Source organism: Schistocerca americana, chromosome 8 (genome assembly GCF_021461395.2).
Source record: "Schistocerca americana isolate TAMUIC-IGC-003095 chromosome 8, iqSchAmer2.1, whole genome shotgun sequence".
NCBI lineage: Eukaryota > Metazoa > Arthropoda > Insecta > Orthoptera > Acrididae > Schistocerca > Schistocerca americana.
The window spans coordinates 471,244,668-471,269,332 of NC_060126.1; the positions used below are offsets into that span (position 1 = coordinate 471,244,668).

Here is a 24,665-nt window from a genome sequence, read left to right on the forward strand (position 1 = left end):
TACAACTACACTATTGATGACAAACAGCTGGAGACAGCGTCTGCCGTAAAATATCTAGGCCTAACTATCCAGAGCAGCTTTAAGTGGAATGACCATATGAAACAGATAGTGGGAAAAGCAGACACCAGGCTCAGATTCATCTGAAGAATCTTAAGGAAATGTAACTCATCCACGAAAGAAGTGGCTTATAAGGCGCTTGTTCCCCCGATTCTTGAGTACTGTTCATCTATCTTGGATCCCTGCCAGGTAGGACTGATAGATGAGATAGATAAGATCCAACTAAGAGCGGAGCGCTTCGTCACGGGATCGTTTAGATGGCGAGAGAGCGTTACTGAGATGATAAACAAACTCCACTAGCAGACGTTACAAAACAGGCTTTGTGCATCACGGAGAGATTTACTATTGAAATTTCAGGACAGCACTCTTCAGGAGGAGTCAGACAACATATTACTTCCCCCGACATACATCTCGCGTAATGACCACGGAGAGTAAATTCGAGAAATTTGAACCAATACAGAGGCTTACCGAATATCGTTCTTCCCGCGCACTATTCGCGAGTGGAACAGGGTTGAAGGGATCAGATAGTGGTACCGAAAGTACCCTCGACGACACGCCATTACGTCTTTTTACGGAGAATTGCTGTTTTGTTTTGGCTCAACCATCCTTTCTTTTCCTTTTGTTATACTAAAGATATCATTTCTCCTAACGGTGCGGGACAGGAATGGTCGGTGCTGTTTACGAGCCGATTGATGATGAGCAAGCAGGAATGTACATGCAGCCACCCTCTGAATTTTGTGATTTTGGATTAGAGCATGCGGTGACCATACACGAGTCGACTTTTGAACCTTCCCCATTGCATGCATGTCGCATGGTGGTAGAATGATTACAGTTCATTTTCCAGTTCTCCAGTGAATTGACGTGGATTGTAATGTATTAATGCGTTTAAACGATCTCATTTTTAAACTTCGAAGGTCTACCTGAACGTGGAGAGTCACTAATGTCAAAACAATCCTTCTTAAAAAGAGAAAACCATTTTCCTCTCCAATAGTATTATCCCCACACACGGCTCAAAATGTCCGAGCGAGGTGGCCCAGTGGTTAGCATACTGGACTTGCATTCGGGAGGACGACGGTTCAATCTCGCGTCCGGCCATCCTGATTTAGGTTTTCCGTGATTTCCCTAGATCGCTTCAGCCGATTGCTGGGATGGTCCATCTGAAAGGGCACGGCAGACTTCCTTCCCTAGCCCGATGAGACCGATGACCTCGCTGTTTGGTCTCTTGCCCCAAATCACCCCAACCCAACGGCGCAAATGTCTCTGGCTGATTCCGCTTCTATCACCCCTCCACTGAACTAACCAGAAGAATATGCAGGAAATGTTTCGATTTTTCCACTTGGCTCTCCATTTTCTAGCGTCCAGATCTCCACTCACTACCTCCGAATGACAATACGTGAACTCAAATACTAACCGTGAGCTACAAATAAAATAGCCAACAAACAAAACAAAAACATTACGAACTTTTGAACCAACATAATATCACTTTAAGACAATATGACGTTCGTTTATCTGATATACCACGTTCTTGGCCATCTCTAACAGGATCACAATGTCGTCTTCAATTCCAAAGTCTTAACTGACTCTCCCATAAATGTACTTCCTTTTCGGAATTTCTTCTTAGTTTCCTTTTCTGCTTACTGAGTTTTCAGATTGAGCTACACAAGTGATCGAGACTCGCTCTGATTTATGGCCTTCCTCTCGTACAAGTTGCTTTATTACATCTGCAATACACTGAGCAGACAGGAAAGGAATCTTGGGTAAGTGATTAGAGACCAGGGAGAAAATGGTTCAAATGACTTTGAGCACTATGGGTCTTAACATCTGCGGTCATCAGTCACCTAGAACTACTTAAACCTAACTAACTTAAGGACATAACACATATATGCCTGAGGCAGGATTCGAACCTGCGACCGTAGTACTCGTGCGGTTCCGGACTGAAGCGCCTAGAACCGCTCGGCCACCGTGGCCGGCGTCCAGGGAGAAGAAGCAAAAAGAAAGTACCTTTGCCAATGGCACTGTAAATCCGTCGGAGACGGAATAGACCTTGCATTAACAGCTGAATGGAAGGGATAGCGTCTTGAAAAGCAATTACAACATTATCATTACCGAAATTAAGAGAAAAGTAACTGAGTGAAGCCTCATTAAATTATGCTTTGGTGAGGTAATAATGTTACTAAATCAGACGCTAAAAGCCGCAAATAAGGTTTTTCATATTTTGGGCAGCAAAAAAAGTGACGAGGGATAAAGCGGAGAGGATATAAAATGCAGAGCTGCAACAGCGAAAAAAGTGTTCCTGAAAAAATGAAATTTGTTAATACTGAATACTAATTTAAATATGAGGGCAGCCGAGCGGTCTTAGGCGCTGCAGTCATGGACTGTGCGGCTGGTCCCGGCGGAGGTTCGAGTCCTCCCTCGGGAATGGGTGTGTGTGTTTGTCCTTAGGATAATTTAGGTTAAGTAGTGAGTAAGCTTAGGGACTGATGACCTTAGCAGTTAAGTCCCATAAGATTTCACACACATTTGAACATTTAAACATGAGTAAGTCTTTTATGAAGGTGCTAGTCGTGAGTGTAGCGTTGAACGGAAGTGAAACTAAACTGTAAACGTTGCAGATAAGAAGAAGAAAATTGAATACGGTGCTGCAGATTAAAGCTGAAGATTAGATGAGAAGATCGAGTAACTAGTGAGGGAGCACTGCACAGAGGGAAAAGAAACTGTTGAGACAACTTGGAAAAAAAATGAGTAAAAAAGTAAATAAACTGACCACGAGAGGGGATCGGTTGGTAGCACACATCCTGAGACACGAATATATCGTCAGTTTGGTAATGAAGGAAATTGCGCGAGGTAAAAGTTGTAGAGGGAGACCAATGCTGCAGTACAGTAAGTAGGACAAAGTGTCTGCAGTCTGCAGTAGTTATGTAGAGATGAAGAGGATTACACTGGGTACAATAGAGTGGAGACCTGTCTTAAACCAGTCTTCACATCAGAGACCACAACAGGAATGGTCTGGTCATTGTGCTCCTTATCGATTTATCCCCGATGACTTCAGAACCGTTGGAATTTACGTGGGTAACGGTGGAGCATGGTAAGGACCATCCCTAAGCAAGCCGCTATCGACAGGGGATCTCAAATTGATTCCGTATTTCTAGATTTCCGGAAAGCTTTTGACGCCGTTCTTCACAAGCTACGGGCCTATGGGGTATCGTCTCAGTTGTGCGACTGGATTCGTGATTTCCTGTCAGGAAGGTCGCAGTTCGTAGTAATAGACGGCTAATCATCGAGTAAAACTGAAGTGTATCAGATGTTCCCCAGGGATGCGTCCTGGGACCTCTGTTGTTCCTGATCTATATAAATGACCTGGGTGACAATCTGAGCAGCTCTCTTAGGGTGTTCGCAGATGATGCTGTAATTTACCGCCTAGTAAGGTCATCCGAAGACCAGTATCAGTTGCAAAGCGATTTAGAAAAGATTGCTGTATGGTGTTGGTTCAAATGGCTCTGAGCACTATGGGACTCAACTGCTGTGGTCATAAGTCCCCTAGAACTTAGAACTACTTAAACCTAACTAACCTAAGGACAGCACACAACACCCAGCCATCACGAGGCAGAGAAAATCCCTGACCCCGCCGGGAATCGAACCCGGGAACCCGGGCGTGGGAAGCGAGAACGCTACCGCACGACCACGAGATGCGGGCGCTGTATGGTGTGGTAGGTGGCAGTTGACGCTAAATAACGAAAAGTGTGAGGTGATCCACATGAGTTCCAAAAGAAATCCGTTGGAATTCGATTACTCGATAAATAGTACAATTCTCAAGGCTGTAAATTCAACTAAATACCTGGGTGTTAAAATTACGAACAACTTCAGTTGGAAAGTCCACATAGATAATATTGTGGGGAAGGCGAGCCAAAGGTTGCGTTTCATTGGCAGGACACTTAGAAGATGCAACAAGTCTACTAAAGAGACCGCTTACACTACACTCGTCCGTCCTCTGTTACAATATTGCTGCGCGGTGTGGGATCCTTACCAGGTGGGATTGCCCGCATCTCGTGGTCGTGCGGTAGCGTTCTCGCTTCCCACGCCCGGGTTCCCGGGTTCGATTCCCGGCGGGGTCAGGGATTTTCTCTGCCTCGTGATGGCTGGGTGTTGCGTGCTGTCCTTAGGTTAGTTAGGTTTAAGTAGTTCTAAGTTCTCGGGGACTTATGACCACAGCAGTTGAGTCCCATAGTGCTCAGAGCCATTTGAACCAACCAGGTGGGATTGACGGAGGACATCGAAAGGGTGCAAAAAAGGGCAGCTCGTTTTGTATTATCACGTAATAGGGGAGGGAGTGTGGCAGATACGATACGCGAGTTGGGACGGAAGTCATTAAAGCAAAGACTTTTTCGTCGCGGCGAGATCTATTTACGAAATTTCAGCCACCAACTTTCTCTTCCGAATGCGAAAGTATTTTGTTGAGCCCAACCTACATAGGTAGGAATGATCATCAAAATAAAATAAGAGAAATCAGAGCTCGAACAGAAAGGCTTAGGTGTTCGTTTTTCCCGCGCGCTGTTCGGGAGTGGAGTGGTAGAGAGATAGTATGATTGTGGTTCGATGAACTCTCTGCCAAGCACTTAAATGTGAATTGCAGAGTAATCGTGTGGATGTAGATGTAGAAGCACAGAGGTGTGCTAAGCGACCGTTGCTCGCAGCGCAGCCGCCGCCGTACCGTACCTGCAGGAGGTCTCCGCTGTGCTGGTAGGTGGGAGCCCGTCGCGCGCGGCTGTGGTCAGCGGGGTCTTGTGCACTGTGGGCCGACTAGCGAGGCGAGAGCCGCGCGCCGGTATTTACACGGCCCCCACCTGCCGGGCCGCGTAGCCACAGGGGGGCGTACCTGATCCACCCCCACCGCGGCCCGCTGCACGATCCGGGGGCATTCGCTAACTTAGCCTGACGAGGTATAATACTGGCGAGATCAGGCAGACTCTTACGTAACGCTCACAGCATCCACCTTGCGTCGACCAGGGAAATTCCCCAAAAATTATACGTGGTGCGGCGCTTAACTTCTGTATCTACACGGTTGTTTTGCTACTGACAGGTGCTTGGCAGAGTTCAAATGGTTCTGAGCCATATGGGACTTAACAGCTATGGTCTTCAGTCCCCTAGAACTTAGAACTACTTAAACCTAACTAACCTAAGGACACCACACAACACCCAGTCATCACGAGGCAGAGAAAATCCCTGACCCCGCCGGGAATCGAGCCCGGGAACCCGGGCGCGGGAAGCTAGAACGCTGCCGCACGACCACGAGCTGTGGAATGCTTGGCAGAGTGTCCGTAGAATCGCTTTCAGACTGAACTCGGCAAAAAATGTCGTGGAATACCTCCTACACCGTTGAGGAACTTGCCTGGCGTGGGGCAGCAACTCGACCTGGCGTGGACTCAAAAAGTCGCCGGAATTTTCCTGCAGAAATATTGAGCCATCCTGTTTTCTACAGCCGTGAATTGCGGAAGTGTTAGCGGAGCAGGTTTTTGTATACGAACTAACCTCTCGATTATGTCTCACAAGTGTTCGGTGGGATTCACGTCAGGCGATCTGAGTTGCCAACTCATTCTTTCGAATTGTCCAGAATGTTCTTCAAACAAATCGCCAACAATTATGTCACGGTGACACGGGGAATTGTCATGGGAACACGAAGACCACGAATGGCTGCAAATTGTCTCCAAAGAGCCGAACATGACCATTGTGCGGTTGCACACATATTCCCCGAACTCTTACGGGACTTGGTAAGAATGTCTTCCACGAGTAATGAGTGCGTTGGGGTGGCACACTACGAATGTAGTTTGTGGACATACAAGGTGAGAATGTGGGTCTCGCGGGAGGCGTGCGCGAGATAGTCCCTGCAGTCCACCGTGCCCTCGGCGGCTCAGATGGAGAGAGCGTCTGCCATGTAAGCAGGAGATCCCGGGTTCGAGTCCCAGTCGGGGCACACATTTTCACCTGTCCCCGTTGATATGTATCAACGCCTGTCAACAGCTGAAGGTATTAACCCTAGGGCGCCCAAGCCTTTTCTTCTAACTTGGATGCCTAAGGGGAGGGAGGGGGGGTTCGGCGAGCCCACAGGTAGTAAATAAGTTTACTGACAAAAAATTACAATTTTCAAAATGGTTTATGTGTTTTAACTAAGGCATCGGTTTATAAATATTGTTAATTGTTATAAATATTGGATTGAGTGAATAAAAAATTGACATATTACAACACAAAATACAGATGTGTTCATATATAATTGACTACTCTGAGTCCTCAACTTCAAGGCAAGAGACACACTTCACAATTTTTTCTGAATATGTGTTACACACATGTTTATGACACTGTCCACAATACTGTTTTGATTTACTTAGAATTTTGTACTTCTGCTTCTTTGTTTTAGCTTCTCTTGCACGAACATAGCACCGGCCTTTCCCTGCAGGAGGCTCACGTGCTTCTGTTCTCACTTCTTTGATTTTATTTTGTAGAATAGTCTCCATTATTTGACTAATTTGGTTAGATAACCCTCTTGCATTGGCACTTCTTTCTTCTACCTGCAATTTCACTAGTTCCATCCCAGCTTGCAGAAGATAAAGTTTCCGTTCGTTGTGTTTCTTTTCATTCCATCTTGGATGTTGCTGGATGAATATGGTGGTTGCATTGATAGCACAAATGTCGATGAGAGAGTAAAATAGAGATAGAGGTCACCTCTTTGTTCCCCTCTTGCGGGTGTACATACGCGCCATTTGATCAATGGTATCAATTCCACCTTTAGTGGAATTATAATATGCATTTATCTCGGTTTTATTCTTCTCTCCTCCAAAAGTGCCTTTATCTTGGTGCATTGTTGAAAACGTCAGTAAGTTCTTACTTGGTTTCGTTTTTGCTGAGTAGGACACCAAAGTTACTGGAGGCCTACGTGTTGGGAACTGCACTAACTGACTGCAAGTTTACAAGATAAATAACAGCTGACTGACATCAACAATCACTTCCTCTGAAAGTAAATCGATTGTTGTGAATATCAAGAATACCAACCAACAAGAAACTAACTTGCATTGTTGTAGAGATGGGAAATACGAAATCCTACTAAGGGAAATTTTCTATAGCATGAAGCAGGAATTTTCTATAAAATATACTGACACTAACGTTTCATAAAATGGCCAACAATTAATAACTCAAAGGGGATATGTAGTATGAAAGAGACTTGGGCAAAAGCATGGGACATAAAAAAATTGTGGGTTCAACGAACCCCCCCTCTTAGGCGTCCTTGGATTAATATAATTCTAATGACGATTTCGTGTTAATGATCGGTTCAGTTGGACCAGAGGACAAAGTCCATTCCATGTAAACACAGCCCACCAGTTGGACGATGCGTTGTCGACGGGTCAATGGCTACGTTGGGTCTGGCCACACTCGAAGCCTGCCGCCAGCTCTAACCAACTGAAATCTGGCCTCACCTCGCCAGGCCACGGTTTTCCAGTTGTCTAGTGTCCACCGGTAGGGATACGAGTCCAGCAGAGGCGCTGCAGGCGATGTCGTGCTGTTATCAGGGGCACTCGCGTAGGTCGTCTGCTGCCACAGCCCAGTAACGACAAATTTCGAGGCACCGTCGTAACGAATACGGTCGTCTTACTGATTTCTGCAGCTATTTCACGCAGTGTTGTTTGTCTGCTAGCACTGACAACTGCATGCAATTCATGTCGGTCATTAAGTGGAGGCCATCGACCACTGCGTTGACTGAGGTGAGAGGTTGTGCCTGAAATCTGGTAGTCTCTCACACTATTGACACTACGGATCTCGGAATATGAAACCAGACGGCTGTTATAACAGTTCAGGGGCATGAAATGGAAGCAGTGCTTCAAAAGGGAGCGAGATAGGGTTCTGGGCTATCCCCAATGTTATTCAGTCTGTACATTGAGCAATCAGTAAAGGAAATCAAAGAAAAATTTCGAGCAGGAATTTAGCTTCAGGAAGAAAAATTAAAACGATGTTTTGCCGATGACATACATAGGGGCAGAAATCCATTCCAGTACGATTATGCCATAGGTGGTAAATCATTGGAAGCGGTAACGACCGTAAAATACTTAGGAGTTACTATCCGGAGCGATCTGAAGTGGAATGATCACATAAAACAAATAGTGGGAAAAGCAGGCGCCAGGTTGAGATTCATAGGAAGAATTCTAAGAAAATGTGACTCATCGACGAAAGAAGTAGCTTACAAAACGCTTGTTCGTCCGATTCTTGAGTATTGCTCATCAGTATGGGACCCTTACCAGGTTGGATTAATAGAAGAGATAGACATGATCCAGCGAAAAGCAGCGCGATTCGTCATGGGGACATTTAGTCAGCGCGAGAGCGTTACGGAGATGCTGAACAAGCTCCAGTGGCGGACACTTCAAGAAAGGCGTTACGCAATACGGAGAGGTTTATTATCGAAATTACGAGAGAGCACATTCCGGTAAGAGATGGGCAACATATTACTACCGCCCACATATATCTCGCGTAATGATCACAACGAAAAGATCCGAGAAATTAGAGCAAATACGGAGACTTACAAGCAGTCGTTCTTCCCACGCACAATTCGTGAATGGAACAGGGAAGGGGGGATCAGATAGTGGTACAATAAGTACCCTCCGCCACACACCGTAAGGTGGCTCGCGGAGTATAGATGTAGATGTAGATATAGATGACATTGTAATTCCATTAGAAACAGCTAAAGGTTTGGAAGAGCAATTGAACGGGATGGAGAGTGTCTTGAAAGAAGGATATAAAGTGAACATCAACGACAGCAAAACAAGACTAATGGAATGTAGTTGAATTTCTCAGGTGAGGTTGAGGGAATTAGATTAGGAAACGAGACAATGAAAGTAGTAGATGGGTTTTGCTATTTGGGCAGCAAAACAACTGATGGTGGCCGAAGGGGAGAGGATATAAAATGAAGACTGACAATGGCAAGAAAAGCGTTTCTGAAGAAGAGAGATTTGTTAACATCGAAAATAGACTTAAATCTTAGGAAGCTTTCTCTGAACGTATTTGTATGGAGTGAAGCCATGTATGGAAGTGAAACATGGACGATAAAAAGTTCCGACAACAAGAGAACAGAAGCTATTGAATTACGGTGCTACAGAAGAATGCTGAAGATTAGATGGGTAGATCACGTAACTAATGAACAGGTACTTAAGAGAATTGGGAAGATAAGAACGCCTTGAACAGGTAATGTTGTTGTATAAATGAAGAGAGATTTTTGTAGTAGTGTTCCCGATCTTATTCCAGTAAGAAGTAGCTTGTCCTCAACAGAGTTCTATTTCTTGAGAGAGAGGTTTCTAATTCTTTTATGTGAAAGGATTTTTGTGTTTTTTCAAAGAGGTGTTAGGGAAGACTCAGTTGCTTTGTTTGATGGTGAAATGGGGGCCAGAGAATACGAGTTGTTGCGTTACTACATTAATGCCCAACGAGGCCTATTGATTGTCGAATATTTCGTGGTATGAAGAAAATCCACGGAGAAGAAACAAAAACTTTGAGGTTCGCCGATGACATTGTAATTCTGTCAGAGACAGCAAAGGACCTGGAAGAGCAGCTGATCGGAATGGACAGTGTCTTGAAAGGAGGATATAAGATGAACACCAACAAAAGCAAAACGAGGATAATGGAATGTAGTCGAATTAAGTCGGGTGATGCTGTGGGAATTTGATTAGGAAATGAGACGATTAAAGTAGTAAATGAGTTTTGCTATTTGGGGAGCAAAATAACTGATGATGGTCGACATAGAGAGGATATAAAATGTAGACCGGCAATGGCAAGGAAAGCGTTTCTGAAGAAGAGAAATTTGTTAACATCGCGTATAGATTTAAATGTCAGGGAGTCTTTTCTGAAAGTATTTGTATGGAGTGTAGCCATGTATGGAAGTGAAACGTGGATGATAAATAGTTTGGACAAGAAAAGAATAGAAGCTTTCGAAATGTGGTGCTACAGAAAAATGCTGGAGAGTATATGGGTAGATCACACGACTAATGAGGGGGTATTGAATAGAATTGAAGAGACATTTGTGCACACCTTGACTAGAAGAAGGGATCGCTGGTAGGGCATATTCTGAGGCATCAAGGGATCAGCAATTTAGTATTGGAGGGCAGCGTGGAGGGTAAAAATCGTAGAGGGAGACCAAGAGATGAATACACTAAACAGATTCAGAAGGATGTAGGTTGCAGTAGGTACTGGGAGATGAAGAAGCTTCACGGGATAGAGTAGCATGGAGAGTTGCATCAAACCAGTCTCTGGATTGAAGACTACAGCATCGACATGAAGAAACAATAAAAATAACAAAGAACAGAATTATTTTTCACTTGAAAGTGCTAGTTCGAGTTCCCACAAACGTATTTAACAATTTCAAAGGGGAACGTAAAGCTGGATAGACGCCGAAAGCCGGGAATGGTGATCTCTGGTACACCAAAGAAAACTTTTAACTGATAACGGATAAAGGGGCAGTGGTAGTAAATTTTTTTATTTTTGAATAGGAAACACGAAATCAGAATCGTTGTCCGCAGCTCGTGGTCGTGCGGTATCGTTCTCGCTTCCCACGCCCGGGGTCCCGGGTTCGATTCCCGGCGGGGTCAGGGATTTTCTCTGCCTCGTGATGACTGGGTGTTGTGTGGCGTCCTTAGGTTAGTTAGGTTTCAGTAGTTCTAAGTTCTAGGGGACTGATGACCATAGATGTTAAGTCCCATAGTGCTCAGAGCCATTTGAACCAATCAGAATCGTTGACGACACTGTGGAACTCAGTTTCAGTTGGTTTACTCTTGGAAAGGCAATAAATTATGACCTGAGTTGCAACATAAAATTCAGCTTTTGAACGTTTTATTTGTTAGTTCGAGCTAATACTGTTTATAAGACAACAGAATAAAAATCCGGATCACTTACCTGAAAAAGAATGACTATAAGAATGTTACTGATTCGTTAAAGTCAAAGGAAGACTTATATGTTTTACGTATTGATAACAGATAGTTACAGACTTGTATTTAACTCTGGCGTTTAAAGAAAAAAGGGATATATTGTCACATATTACATGAAATGCATTGTCTTTTGCCTGTATACAACAGAATGTCCACCTCCACAGGTGAGCGATCAGTGTATCTGACTGTGAAGCAAAGGATTCCGGTTAAACTCCCTGACATTTTCTTTGATCGAACCCCTGAAGTGTACCCATCCTCCATCCTCGGCACGCTGAATAACGGTCGGGGTCGAGAGAGTACTTGCTGCCCCCCCATACCGCATCCAAACGGCGGCATGTGACTAACACATAAGAACGACACGGTGGCCGGCAGCTGCTACTCTAGACTCTAGCACACTGCAGGTGATGAAAAATGGATATGTTTTGAGAATACTAAGCATCGCAAATCGTGGGTGAGTCCAGGAAAACAATCGACATCCACTGCAAAACCAAATCGCTTTGGAGAGAAAACAATGATCTGTGTTTGGTGGTATCAGAAGGGTGTCATATATTATGAGCTGCTAAGCCCTGGTGAAACCGATAGCACAGATCGATATCAACAGTAAGTGATCTATCATTACATGAAAAACGTCCGGACTACGGAAAAAGGCAACACAGAGTCATATTGCTCCATGATAATGCCCCATCACACACGGCAAAACAGGTCAGGGAAACGATCGAGGCTTTCACTCGGGAAATACTAGGGCATGTGGATTATTCTCCAGACCTGATTCCGATTATCATTTATTTGCATCACTGGACACGCTATCGCTGAACAGCATTTCAATTCGTATTCTGAATAAAATATTGTTTACCAGCTTCAGACAACAGACGTGTAGTTATTGCAACCACATTCCGGTTTCGTACTTCTGCAGCTGGTATGCTGTTTAAATTTGACGTCAGTCTGAGCAGTGGTTCTCTTAGTAAAGCGTTTTGAAATTCGAACTTTAATTATGTACATCCTTTTAAACAGCTTCTCGTTTTACCTTATGAGGCTGACAGGATCTCGTTCTAAGCCCTCCGTTCAAATCAAATGGCTCTGAGCACTATGGGACTTAACTTCTGAGGTCATCAGTCCCCTAGAACTTAGAACTACTTAAACCTAACTAACCTAAGGACATCACACACATCCATACCCGAGGCAGGATTCGAACCTGCGAATGTTGCGGTCGCGCGATTTCAGACGGTAGCGCCTAGAACCGCTCGGCCACCCCGGCCGGCTAAGCCTTCCGTACCGCCCGTCAGCTAGACCGTTCACCTGGTGCAAGTTTTTCGAGTTGACGCCACTTCGGCGACTTGCGTGTCGATGGGGATGAAATGATGATGTGAAGGACAACACAACACTCAGTCCCTGAGCGGAGAAAATCTCCGACCCAGCCGGGAATCGAATCCGGGCCGTTAGGTGTGACATTCCGTCGTGCTGACCACTCAGCTACAAGGGGCGGACAATTACAAGTTGAATGTTGGGTTTTACCCAGAAAATTTCTAGGAACCGTATGTTCGTAAAATGAAAGTGCCTCACGAGTCGAAGGTCTTCTTGCTTATAAATGAAACCTCGCAGCTGGACAGTGCAGATGGTGCAGTTATGTAAACGAATGCAGTGGAGTTTTACGCAATAACCAAGTCCAGTTTCGTGCATCCTTGATTCCCAATAGAACCAGTTCTCTGCAGCCAAACAGCAAATTAACGGGTTTTGTTTCTTCAGCCGCTAGTTTTCCAAGGACTACTGCACTGCTTCTGCTGTTAAGTCTGTCCTTTGCCGGCCGGGGTGGCCGAGCGGTTCTAGGCGCTACAGTCTGGAACCGCGAGACCGCAACGGTCGCAGGCTCGAATCCTGCCTCGGGCATGGATGTGCGTGACGTCCTTAAGTTACTTAGGTTTAACTAGTTCTAAGTTCTAGGGGACTAATGACCTCAGAAGTTAAGTCCCATAGTGCTCAGAGCCATTTTTTTTAAACAATTTGTGTTTCAACGCCTCGAATTTACTGTGTCATAACAACCTGTATAGCAACTGCATGACGTTTTCACTAATCAAGTGGCTGTTTCAAGAAAGTATGAGGTTTGAGGAAGGTTATATGGCAGAAACTTCGCAATTATTTCACGACTGGTGCATGTGTAAAACCAGTATTTATGAAGCCACATAATCGACAGTGGCCCTACACAAAAAGAAAAACTACGCGAAGAAGCTCGTTTGAAGACCCACTATGTAACTAGAAGGGAGAAGCAAGGAAGATTCGGTTTAACGTTCCATCGACATCGAGGTTCTTTGAGACGTCTGTATCTACAATAGTATTTTAGGTAGAACTATGCAACGCGTAGATGTGCCTTTTATTTCTAAAATTAAGTGATTTCAAAAAGGTCAAAAGCAGCTGTAATAAACCAAGCTTCGACTGCTACTTTTGACAAAAACTATTGAATATTCAGTAGCAGATTTCTTTTATTAAAACAATACAGTTTGAATATTGAGCGAAATAATGATTCCGATGATTGTAAGACGCACACATGTATTTGTAAAACAGTAAGTATATCGACAGTGTGAGATAAATCAAAGTAGCAATTTGTAGCTGCATAATTTTCCTTGGGTTTAAGTAGTTAATCGTGAATAGTATTCTTATAGACCACCTTATTGTAATGAAATATAAATAACTGATAAAGTACGAACGTCACTACATAAAGGCCGCTGAAATTTCAGTTACAGTGTATCTATAATGCTTGTGATAGTGGTAAGTTTAACATAGTTTTTATTCATTGAAAAGGCCTTGGCTAACCGTCGAGAGACATTATTCGATATTCATCTACAAAAAGGAATCCTCTGGGCATATTTCAAGTAGTCAGTGGAAGAACGAATTATTCACAGAAATATGCTGTTGCAACAATTTGTACAACAAAAGAAATTTTGTGAGTTTTGGATCTACAGATGAAAGACTATCTAACGGCGGCGTCTAGATTGGTCTGCGGCGGTTGGGATGAGGCAAGACCTGTATGGATGTGCATGGTTCTTTTTTTTTTACACACTCTCCTCTTATGGAGGCGGGCAGTTGTGTTATGTTATATTATTCTATTGGCGTATTTATTGATGTTTCTGAAGTACTGCATGGGTTCTTATGTCACCCAATTGGGAATTTACACTGTCTCACAAAAAAAGTGAAGCACCTACAAACCACGTTGGATGTCAATGTAACTCTGTACTTATACACACCGTCGGCGGGTACGGAAATAATTAGAATTGCAATTCCCTGTGACAAGTAGAATGGCAACCAGACTGCATTAGCGTTGATCGTGTTTAGAGATGAAACCAAGCCTGTTAGGGTATATGAGGGGCGTGAACAGAGTAAGGTGTTGAGCGGTCACTGTGGACGACATGGAGGTGTCTGTACTCGTGTGGGTTAGCGTTATCAGCGGGGTGATCGAATCGTGCTGTGTCCTGATTTTGTGGGTTTTTGGATGTGGTAGGGACCTGACGTTGGACTGCATGGGAACGTGAGTGCAGGCACACTCATCGTGAAGGTTTCGGTAGACCACATCTGATTACTTCGAGGGAGGATCGCCTCATTGTGAACCAAGCACGTCGTAACCCCTTCACATATGCGTCTGCCATCCGAGAACATCTAATCGACTCTCTACAATTTTCTGTGTCATCCTTATAAGCTACTCTGAGACTCAAAGTGGCTGCACTAGGCAATCACCGCCTCAAGCTTTGTCTGCAATTAACACCAGTACATTAACGGCTGCGTTTGGAGTGGTGTCAAGCGTGGACTGCTAGTGAATATCGTCCCATTGTGTTAAGCGCGAATCACGTTTCAAAACTACACTGGATGACCCTTGTCAGGTAATACGGTGCGAAGGAACGAGGACAGAGGTTTCATTCTCCCAAACTTTTCGGGAGGAACAGCGTATAACAACAACGACTCTGTACTATTGTACATATAAGTAATTCTTTTCATCTGATTTTACGATAAACTTGTGTAATTGATGTTCTGATTTAATTTCTTTTTGTTTCATGCCATTATGTTAAGAAAACTGTGAATAAGTTTCAATGTGAATATTAACGTTTATGTCAAATGTCAAATAATATTGTAATAGAATTGGAATGTAACAAACGTTGAAACTGTTGTAAGATGTTTAAAATTGTAACTGTGCGTCTGGTCCATACGTAGGCAATGTGTTAGGATTTGTAGAATGGAAAACCTCGGGTGAATACCCGGTCTGTCAGGGAGCGGTAAAAGGTGGATCGCAGGCGAGCGCGGGAAAATGCGCGCGGGCACTGCACGGCACAACGGGCACAGTAGTAGTTGGAGTTTGGCACTGGTTTGAGCAACACCTTCTGGAGCGAGGAGGCTCTCCTGGAAGACATAGCTTCACTGAGCCTCGGGTATGCCGTTCCAACGCCCACACAGCATGGCAAAAATTCATAGGCACTAAATGGAAAAGAATTGCGACGGTAAGAAGAGTTAAAGTGCCGACACGTCAAGAGCCATAGCTGTGATTGTGTGTGTGCTCTGTGCCTCGCCATCTAGCCGCGCGCCAAACACCGCATCGATGCTATCACGTTTAAACTTTTAGTACTGTATTCGTATGGATCAGAGAGTGAACTGTGTTTGTTTGGTGCAATAATAACCTAAATTTTACCCGAACTTCTCCATCATTTAATTATCCTCACAACTAACCTAGCTAGACAGGGTCCTTTCCAAACGTTGTGCAACACGAGTGTCCCGAAATGAAAATTAAAAATTGTGTTAATAATAATTATTTGCAGAACCAGCTCTATTAGAATGGTGTTACAGAAATGTTTTGTTAATGAACCAGTAAACGAATAGCCAAGGTCTAACGAAGTCGAAACATAACTTTAGTATCGATATAGTAATGAAGTTTATTAATTCGAGACAGATTAAAGGCATTTAAATGAGCAGTAAATAAGATGAAAAGAGTAGTAACCTATACACTAGAAATCTTGAATGAATAATAAATTCAGTAATAATTTTTTTAAATACAACTCTCATAAGAGTTTCAGGGTCCCCCCCCCCCCCTTATTCATTTGAATTCTGAAGTGTTCTAAATTGGTTTGACCATTAAAAGTTAAAGTCAATATAAAAGTCAAAATTTATCAGTGTTTTATCTTTATCAAAATTGACATTTTGTGTGTGGCATGAAAGTCCAATTTCTAGGGTAACCTCTGCCCGATTTTAATCAGATTAATAGACAGTATAAAGTTTTGTAGTAAACATAATAGTGTAGTGTTATGTATTCATGATTTTCCATATCAGTACAGAACGTGAAACTACCAGTTCAGTAGATTTTCTGGTTCTAAAATTTTGCTATAATATGCAGTGTTACAACTTGTTATTTTGCATGAATATATACCAACTTGTACAGGGAAGAAACTCAGTTAATGCCTAATTAGGCTGACGACCGTATTATTGACACATTGGTAGCATTTTCTGGTTTGCTTTTGATCCATCCTGACATGTAATTGCATTTCGAACTTACTTGACGGATCATTGTTATTACAGAGTGGATGTAAGTCTGATTTGCAACCATTCAGGTGCACGCGGTCGATATCTATGCGAAAATCCTTTCTCATAAGGTGAATCCCGCTCACTTACCATAGCACAGGCTTTAACGAGTACTGTCTCAGGGATTACAAGTGGTGTTACTGTTGATGTCATTCAAGCATACAAGTGTCTCTTCGGACATTCTCCATGCTGCCCAGCCACGGTAGTGCCTTGACAGTTGGCGTCTTCTTTTTGTACTCTGTCGTCTCAGGTGTTGGCGTGATTACCTAGTCGAGGCGACAAGTCAGATTAGAACTGAAAATGACTAAGGGGACTCTGAAAGCACAATGGTACTACAAAGACATCCCGTGTCTTCATGTGTTACCTATGATGCGACAGTATCATGGTTGAGCCGTGCGTGGCTCGTGTTCGTGCCATATGTCATTTTACATCCTCTTTTTAGTACTACCACCTCGTTATGTTAATTTCAATTACAGGTGTCACTGAGTTGCAGCCTTGTCTGCCCGTGAGCGGCAGCAACGGCGCTTATCGATATAAGTCCTTGCGTATTATCTTTGCTGACTGCTATGACTTCCGGGGTTGTCGTGTGTCCGAGTTAGTTCGGATATGCCAGTGAGTTGGGAGGCGCTAGCAGTGCAGTTCGGACCTGGCAGTGTTTGACTTCGGACGCGGCAGAAGTTAAGTCGGGGCGGCGCTGCAGTGAGGTCCGGACAGCCATGACTCCCACGACAGTTGCAGATACATATCACTTGAGTGCGGACCACCTTGGTTGGTCGTCGGTTGGTCGTCTTGTCGGACGAGGTGTATGTTGACCGGCGATCGCTTATGGGTTGCCTGCACGTGCCGACTCGTGATTCGTCCTTGTTATTGCACAGTCGCTGCCGTTAGCATTGTCTAGTCGTTCGTGCAAGTGTTCGTGAAACTGTGTGTAGCTCTTGATGTCGACAGCTCAGTTACTTTAGTGCTGCTTCCGTGCTGATGTGCGGCAGTCGGTGGGTGGGTGTAGATCAGCCAGTGGGCCGGGCTCGCTGGCGGTCTCTGCGCAGTGTCGGAGTGTGTGGGAGGTGTTCCGATTGCTACAGGGTTCGTGGCTCACCGAGCCAGGACATCGAAGTTGAGTGGTGAATTAACTATCGAAGACAGGCTGTTTACGTTGTGCCGTTGGTTTTCATGTCTGGCTGTTGGGGGTATTCCCGTGAGCAATAGCGAGTGTTCCAGTTGGCGAAAGTTTGGTCACTATCTGGTGGAGTTTAACCGTATTTTGGTGTTTTGAAGTCCTGGTGCACCAGCGGAATTTTCTTCCTTGTGGCCGTTACCGTTCCGGTTGTAAGTTGCCTGATACGGTTTTTATGTTGGTAACGTCATGTAGCGCTCTGTATGAAAATCACTGACAGTGCTGCGTGCAGTCTGTAGCTGGTTGGCATTGTTGGAATATTTGCTATTGTAGTGTTGGGCAGTTGGATGTGAACAGCACGTAGCGTTGCGCAGTTGGAGGTGAGCCGCCAGCAGTGGTGGATGTGGGGACAGAGATGGCGGAGTTTTGAGAGCGGTCGATCTGGACGTGTTCATCAGAAAGAGTAAATTTGTAAGACTTGATGTCATGAACTGATATATTATGACTTTTGAATACTATTAAGGTAAATACATTGTTTGTTCTCCATCAAAATCTTTCATTTGCTAACTATGCCTATCAGTAGTTAGTGCCTTCAGTAGTTAGAATCTTTTATTTGCCTGGCAGTATTGGAGCTCGCTGTATTGCAATAGATCGAGTAACGAAGATTTTTCTGGGGTAAGTGATTAGTGAAAGGTATAGGCTATTGTTGGTCAGGATCATTCTTATGTAGGAATTATTGAAAGTCAGATTACGTTGCGCAAAAAATATTGTGTGTCAGTTTAGTGATGGTCAGAATAAGTAAAGAGAGAAACTTCTGAGTACGTTCAGTTCTGTTCAGTTGTTTGAAAATCAAATAACGTAAGGGGTTAACCAGTACAGTAATTGATAAATTTTTCTAAGGGGAGGTTTCACGGTTACCTGCCCTGGCCGCTGAGGTAAAAATCAGGCAGTGTCCTTTCCTCACCGTGTTGTCGCTGTCCAGCAAGTGTGTGTAGTTTTGACAGCTTATGCATGCTTGGCTGTGGGCCGCTACGCCTTTTACGTTTTGGCTTTGGAGTTCCTTGTCGGGTGGAAAGCAAGTCGTCTTGTCGGTGGGTCCGTTGACAGTCTCTTGGTTGGATTGCCGGCGGATGGGATATAGTTGGGCCGACTACCTGTCTCCCCTAAGCGAACGTTAATATTTCAAGTGCAGACCGACCCCAGGAAACTTCTGAGCGCCGCTGGCTGTACTGCCTTTTCTTATTGGTGTTTGATTGTGTACTTTAATGGCTTATAGCGTATGGTTTGAATTTGTATGTTTTTAGTTGGGTTTTAAATCATGGGCCTTCAGCCGCTTTAAAATTGAAAAGTCCTTAGTTGTCAAGTCTTGCATTGTTTGGGTCTTTAGCTTTGGGCTTTCTGCCTTTTGAAAATTTATTGTAGTTGTATTTTTTCAATAATGGGCCTTCAGCCGCTTTAAAATTTAAGTTCATTACTTGTTAAATCTTAGATTGTTTGGGCCTTCAGCCTGTGTAAATTACTGTTTAAAGATAAAGCTTTGGGCCTTCTGCCTAGAAAAAATTATTTTAGTTGTTTTAAGTAATCGGTCTTCAGCCGTTTTTAAATCAAAGTTCTTGGCTTTCAAGTATCAGACTGTATAGGGCCTTCAGACTAATTTAAGATAAGGCCTTCTGCTTTGTGTTTTTTAAATTAATTTTACCTGCAGTCTTAAATCATGGGCCTTCAGCCGTCTTTAAATTAAACTTGTTTGCTTTTCAAGTGTTAGATCTGTTGGGCCTTCAACCAAGTTATAGAACTTACTTACGTGAGGCCTTCTGCCTGCTAAGTATTCTATTTTGAGTCTGAATTTTAAGTTAATGGCCTTCAGCCGTTTTTAAATTTAATTGGTTTTGCCCTTAAGACATAAGATAGTGTGGCCTATTCAGCCGATAACTAAGTTCAAAAATTTTTGCTGTATTTTTTGGACAACTAAATAAAGTTATATGTGTTTGAGTGTAACTGACAGACCCCTTTTGGCCCCTTTCCACAATTCCAACTACTTGTTCTGTCCTGCGGACTTAAGCAGGGCTTTTCAGTGGGGCCATTTTTCAACAGGATAACACCTCTGCACTCTTGTCATGTTTCTTTATGGACTGTCTGTGTGATTCTGAGGTATAGCTCATGACCAGCCAGGTCCCCATATCTGTCATCGATAGAGCTTGTGTGGCACCACCTCAGATGTCAACTCTGTACCAGTGCCAGTATCAAAAGATATCAAGGACATAAAGGACGATTTACGACAGTTCTGGGCCAGAGAATAAAGTAGCTTCATGAAACTGCTCCCAAGCTAATCAATGCAGAGGCCCAGGCCAGAATGCTTGCAACGTCTTAACGATGCGTGGCTGCATACTGTCAGGTTCTTTGCGAATTTTACTCGACACTATTATCACAGAAGTAACATGGCAAACACTGTCACTCAGTAAAGTTAAATTTCGTTTGCTTTTCATTTTGCAGGTGTTTGCCTTTTTTTTTTCTGCCAGCCTTTTTGGAGGACGTTGTTGGGGACAGTTCCAGTATTCGCCTCAAAGCCAACCTCGTAAGGCTCTGCCCACAACTGCTGGTGTCGACACCGTATTTTGCCACAGGCACTGCAGCTGCCATGCTCTCGAGTAGCTGGTCGTATAGCCTGCACACTGCGGCATCGACTCGTGCCTCCACGTCAGTGGACCACTCTCTAGCAGGCTGCCTGCAGCCTTCAGTTCTTACGCTGCCTTCTGACACTACAGCTGCTTGTTCTAGACAGGTGCAACTCGCGGTCCCAGAAGAATCATGACGTCGTGTCATGACGTCGTCTCCCACACCAGCCAATCTGGATCGCTGCTAGTTTTCTAACCGCAGCTATTTCTTGAACCAAGCCATTCTTTCTTGATACCTTGGATGTTGCAACATATGCATAATGACGGGTTCCAATGCGTGTTTTGTGTTCGATAAAGCGTTTCAGTTACGTCAAACTTTATATACACACATTAAGGAAACTACATGATGTGGTTCCAAATGGGAAAGGTACACTGAAGTGGCCACAGAACGACTGTCGTTCGAGGTTTCGGCTAGTTTTAGAACACACGTGCAAGAAAGCACATGGTTGCAACAGATAATGAAATGTTTATATTCTGGTTAATCGACGTTAAGTAACATCGTATAATAATTTCATGATGCGGAAGAAATTTAAGTGTCTGGTAAACTATAGAATTTCGTTCTTTGTGCCTGCAGTATTCTCATCCAATGTTACACTGCAATGTTTCTTCCTGTGCGTCTCTGTGGATTATTTGTAGTAACAGCGTATTCTCATAAGAACTGGCTTCGGTATTTACGTTGCAATCATCGTAATTTTTTGTTGGTCAGAAATTTTGTAGTAACTGTATTCTAACTTACGTACCGTTCAAATATTTTCTTTCAGTAAAACGTTCCTGCACACAGGAAGATTTTTGAATGTTCAAAATTACACCAGTGACCGTAGTCAGCGTTTTTACGGTAAAATAGCTGTGAATTGCTGTGACAGAAACCGTATTTCTGAATAATATAATCTGTTTTAGTAATGGATGTTTCAGACTTGCTGAAGTGGAAGTCCAAAGAATAGAAGACAGTGAGACGTATTCGCCGTTTAAAATACGAGTAACGCATCAAGCTTGGTACCTCTATGGTGATGTGGAAATCTGAGCGTTGTTAATAAAGAAATTAATTCAGTGTCTGTCTGTTTCTTTTGTTTCCTTTATTCTGTTGACTATAGGTAAGAAAATTTAATTGAAATTTCCAGTTGATAATTTCAACATAAATTGGACTGTGTGTATAGCTGTTGCCAATGGCTTTGCGGCTTTTCTCAGGTAAAGCATGAAAATTCAGCAGTCTTCCCGTATGCATGTTTACTAGTCAGTTGTGGCAAAAGAAATCACTGACTCAAAGAAAAATTTGCTTGATAGACAACTGGAAATTGCTGTTTCAGTTGTAATTTTACTTTCGTAGATTTTATGCAAAGGACCTGGAAGAGCAGCTGAACGGAATGGACAATGTCTTGAAAGGAGGATAAAAGATGAATATCAACAAAAGAAAAACGAGGATAATGGAATGTACTCGAATTAAGTCGGGTGATGCTGAGGGAATTAAATTAGGAAATGTGACACTTAAAGTAGTAAAGGAGTTTTGCTATTTGGGGAACAAAATAACTGATGATGGTCGAAGTAAAGAGGATATAAAATGTAGACTGGCAATGGCAAGAAAAGCACTTCTGAAGAAGAGAAATTTGTTAACATCGAGTATAGATTTAAGTGTCAGGAAGTCATTTCTGAAAGTATTTGTATGGAGTGTAGCCATGTATGGAAGTGAAACATGGACGATAAATAGTTTAGACAAAAGGGAATAGAAGCTTTCGAAATGTGGCGCTACGGAAGAATGCTGAAGGTTATATGGGTAGATCACATAACTAACGAGGAGGTATTGAATAGAATTGGAGAGAAGAGAAATTGGTGGCACAACTTGACTAGAAGAAGGGATCGGTTGGTAGGACATATTCTGAGGCATCAAGGAATCACCAATTTAGTATTGGAGGGCAGCGTGGAGAGTAAAAATTGTAGACGGAGACCAAGAGATGAATACACTAAGCAGATTCAGAAGGATGTAGGTTTCAGTAGGTACTGGGAGATGAAGAAACTTACACAGGATAGGGTAACATTGACATCTGCATCAAACCAGTCTCTGGACTGAAGACCACAACAACAAACACCGATTATGGTTTTCTCTTTGAGTTTACTTTTTGGGCTTTCTTGGTCTTAATTTTCTGTATTCAACAAGTTGACAGACATAGGATTAGCGACGGATGTTTCACCGCCAGATCAGGAATACAGTCCGATCTGACTGCCAGCGCCCAAACCAAGTCAGGCGTATTTTTCTGCTGTCGCCGATGTCAACAACATGGCACTCAACTTGATGATGATGATGATGATGATGTTTGGTTTGTGGGGCTTTCAACTGCGCGGACATTAGCGCCCTTACAAAGTACCAAGTTTTGCAAACCCCAATTTTTTAAACAATCCAATCTAGTCACTCTCACGAATGATGATGAGGATGATGAAATGATGAGGAGAACACAAACGCCCACCCCCTGTGCAGAGAAAATCCCCAACCCGGCCGGGAGTCGAACCATGGACTCCGTGAGCCAGAGGCAGCAACACCAGCCACTGGACCACGAGCTGTGGACTAGGAATCTTGGTCATGAACCTTTATGCATTCATAACAGTCTTGGCAAAAAAAATGCAGCTAGAATGGTGATTACTGTCTGAAGGATTATACATTACACAGTAAAGTATCCTATGTTGAAATATGTACAAATATGTTGTATCTAAAACTGGGTCATGGACAACATTCTAGTCATTTAATCATTTGGTTTTGTAAGACACTGAAATAAACTTAGTCCAGACCCAAAAATATTCTGGAAATGATAAGGAATATCAGATACAAATAAATATTTTTGCTCTACAAGATTAAAGTGTAAAAATGCTGATATCTCGTTGTTACCACGCTGACATCCACGAGACCACTGCCGGCCACAGCAGAGCCACCTGCTGTGGCCACCAACAGCTCTGTGCCAGTCAGCATGCTGATACACAAAAGAGGCTGTGCAAGACTTGATCCCTAGTTCTCCCTCTTTGAAGCAACTTAAATTAAGTTTCTGAGGTACGCTCGAACCGTGTTATTGGTATATTCACCAGCATGATTTAAAATGCTTACATTGAACTGCCACTGACAACTGCATAGTATATTTTTCAAATACACAACTGGCCATTAAAATTGCTGCACCAAGAAGAAATGCAGATGATAAACGGGTATTCATTGGACAAATATATTGTACTGGAACTGACATGTGATTTCATTTTCACACAATTTGGGTGCATAGATCTTGAGAAATCAGTACCCAGAACAACCACCTCTGGCCGTAATAACGGCCTTGATACGCCTGGGCCTTGAGTCAAACAGAGCTTGGATGGCGTGTACGGGTACAGCTGCCCATGCAGCTTCAACACGATACCACAGTTCATCAAGAGTAATGACTGGCGTATTGTGACGAGCCAGTTGCTCGGCCACCATTGACCAGACGTTTTCAGTTGGTCAGAGATCTGGAGAATGTTCTGGCCAGGGCAGCAGTCGAACATTTTCTGTATCCAGAAAGGCCCGTACAGGACCTGCAACATGCGGTCGTGCATTATCCTGCTGAAATGTAGGATTTCGCAGGGATCGACTGAAGGGTAGAGCCACAGGTCGTAACACATCTGAAATGTAACGTCCACTGTTCAAAGTGCCGTCAATACGTACAAGAGGTGACCGCGATGTGTAACCAATGGCACCCATACCATCACGCCGGGTGATACGTCAGTATGGCGATGACGAATACACGCTTCCAATGTGCGTTCACCACGATGTCGCTAAGCATAGATGCGACCATCATGAAGCTGTAAACAGAACCTGGATTCATCCTAAAAAATGACGTTTTGCCATTCGTGCACCCATGTTCGTCGTTGAGTACACCATCGCAGGGGCTGCTGTCTGTGATGCAGCGTCAAGGGTAACCACAGCCATGGTCTCTGAGCTGATAGTCCATGCTGCTGCAAACGTCGTCGAACTGTTCGTGCAGATGGTTTTTGTCTTGCAAACGTCCCCATCTATTGACTCAGGGATCGAGACGTAGCTGCACGATCCGTTACAGCCATGCGGATAAGATGCATGTCATCTCGACTGCTAGTCATACGAGGCCGTTGGGATCCAGCACGGCGTTCCGTATTACCCTCCTGAACCCACCGATTCCATATTCTGTTAACAGTCAATGGATCTCGACCAACGCGAGCGGCAATGTCGCGATACGATAAACCGCAATTGCGATAGGCTACAATCCGACATTTATTAAAGTCGAAAACGTGATGGTACGCATTTCTCCTCCTTACACGAGGCATCACAAAAACGTTTCA

The 24,665-nt window shown here is 43.7% G+C and overlaps 1 protein-coding gene across 4 annotated transcripts in view; it reads right to left on the reverse strand.

Moving 5' to 3' along the window:
• The window catches only part of LOC124545129 (putative fatty acyl-CoA reductase CG5065), a 278,021-nt gene that overhangs the window by 232,374 nt on the left and 20,982 nt on the right, over positions 1-24,665 (reverse strand). The window contains exon 1 of one of the 4 annotated variants that reach the window (XM_047123951.1): positions 4,771-4,852. The exons of 2 other annotated variants lie outside the window; for them this stretch is intronic. The gene's annotated coding sequence lies outside the window, so the exon portion shown is untranslated. Of the gene's footprint in view, positions 1-4,770; positions 4,853-24,665 lie in introns of those variants that run through there. One more of the 4 variants, XM_047123953.1, reaches the window with a different exon arrangement.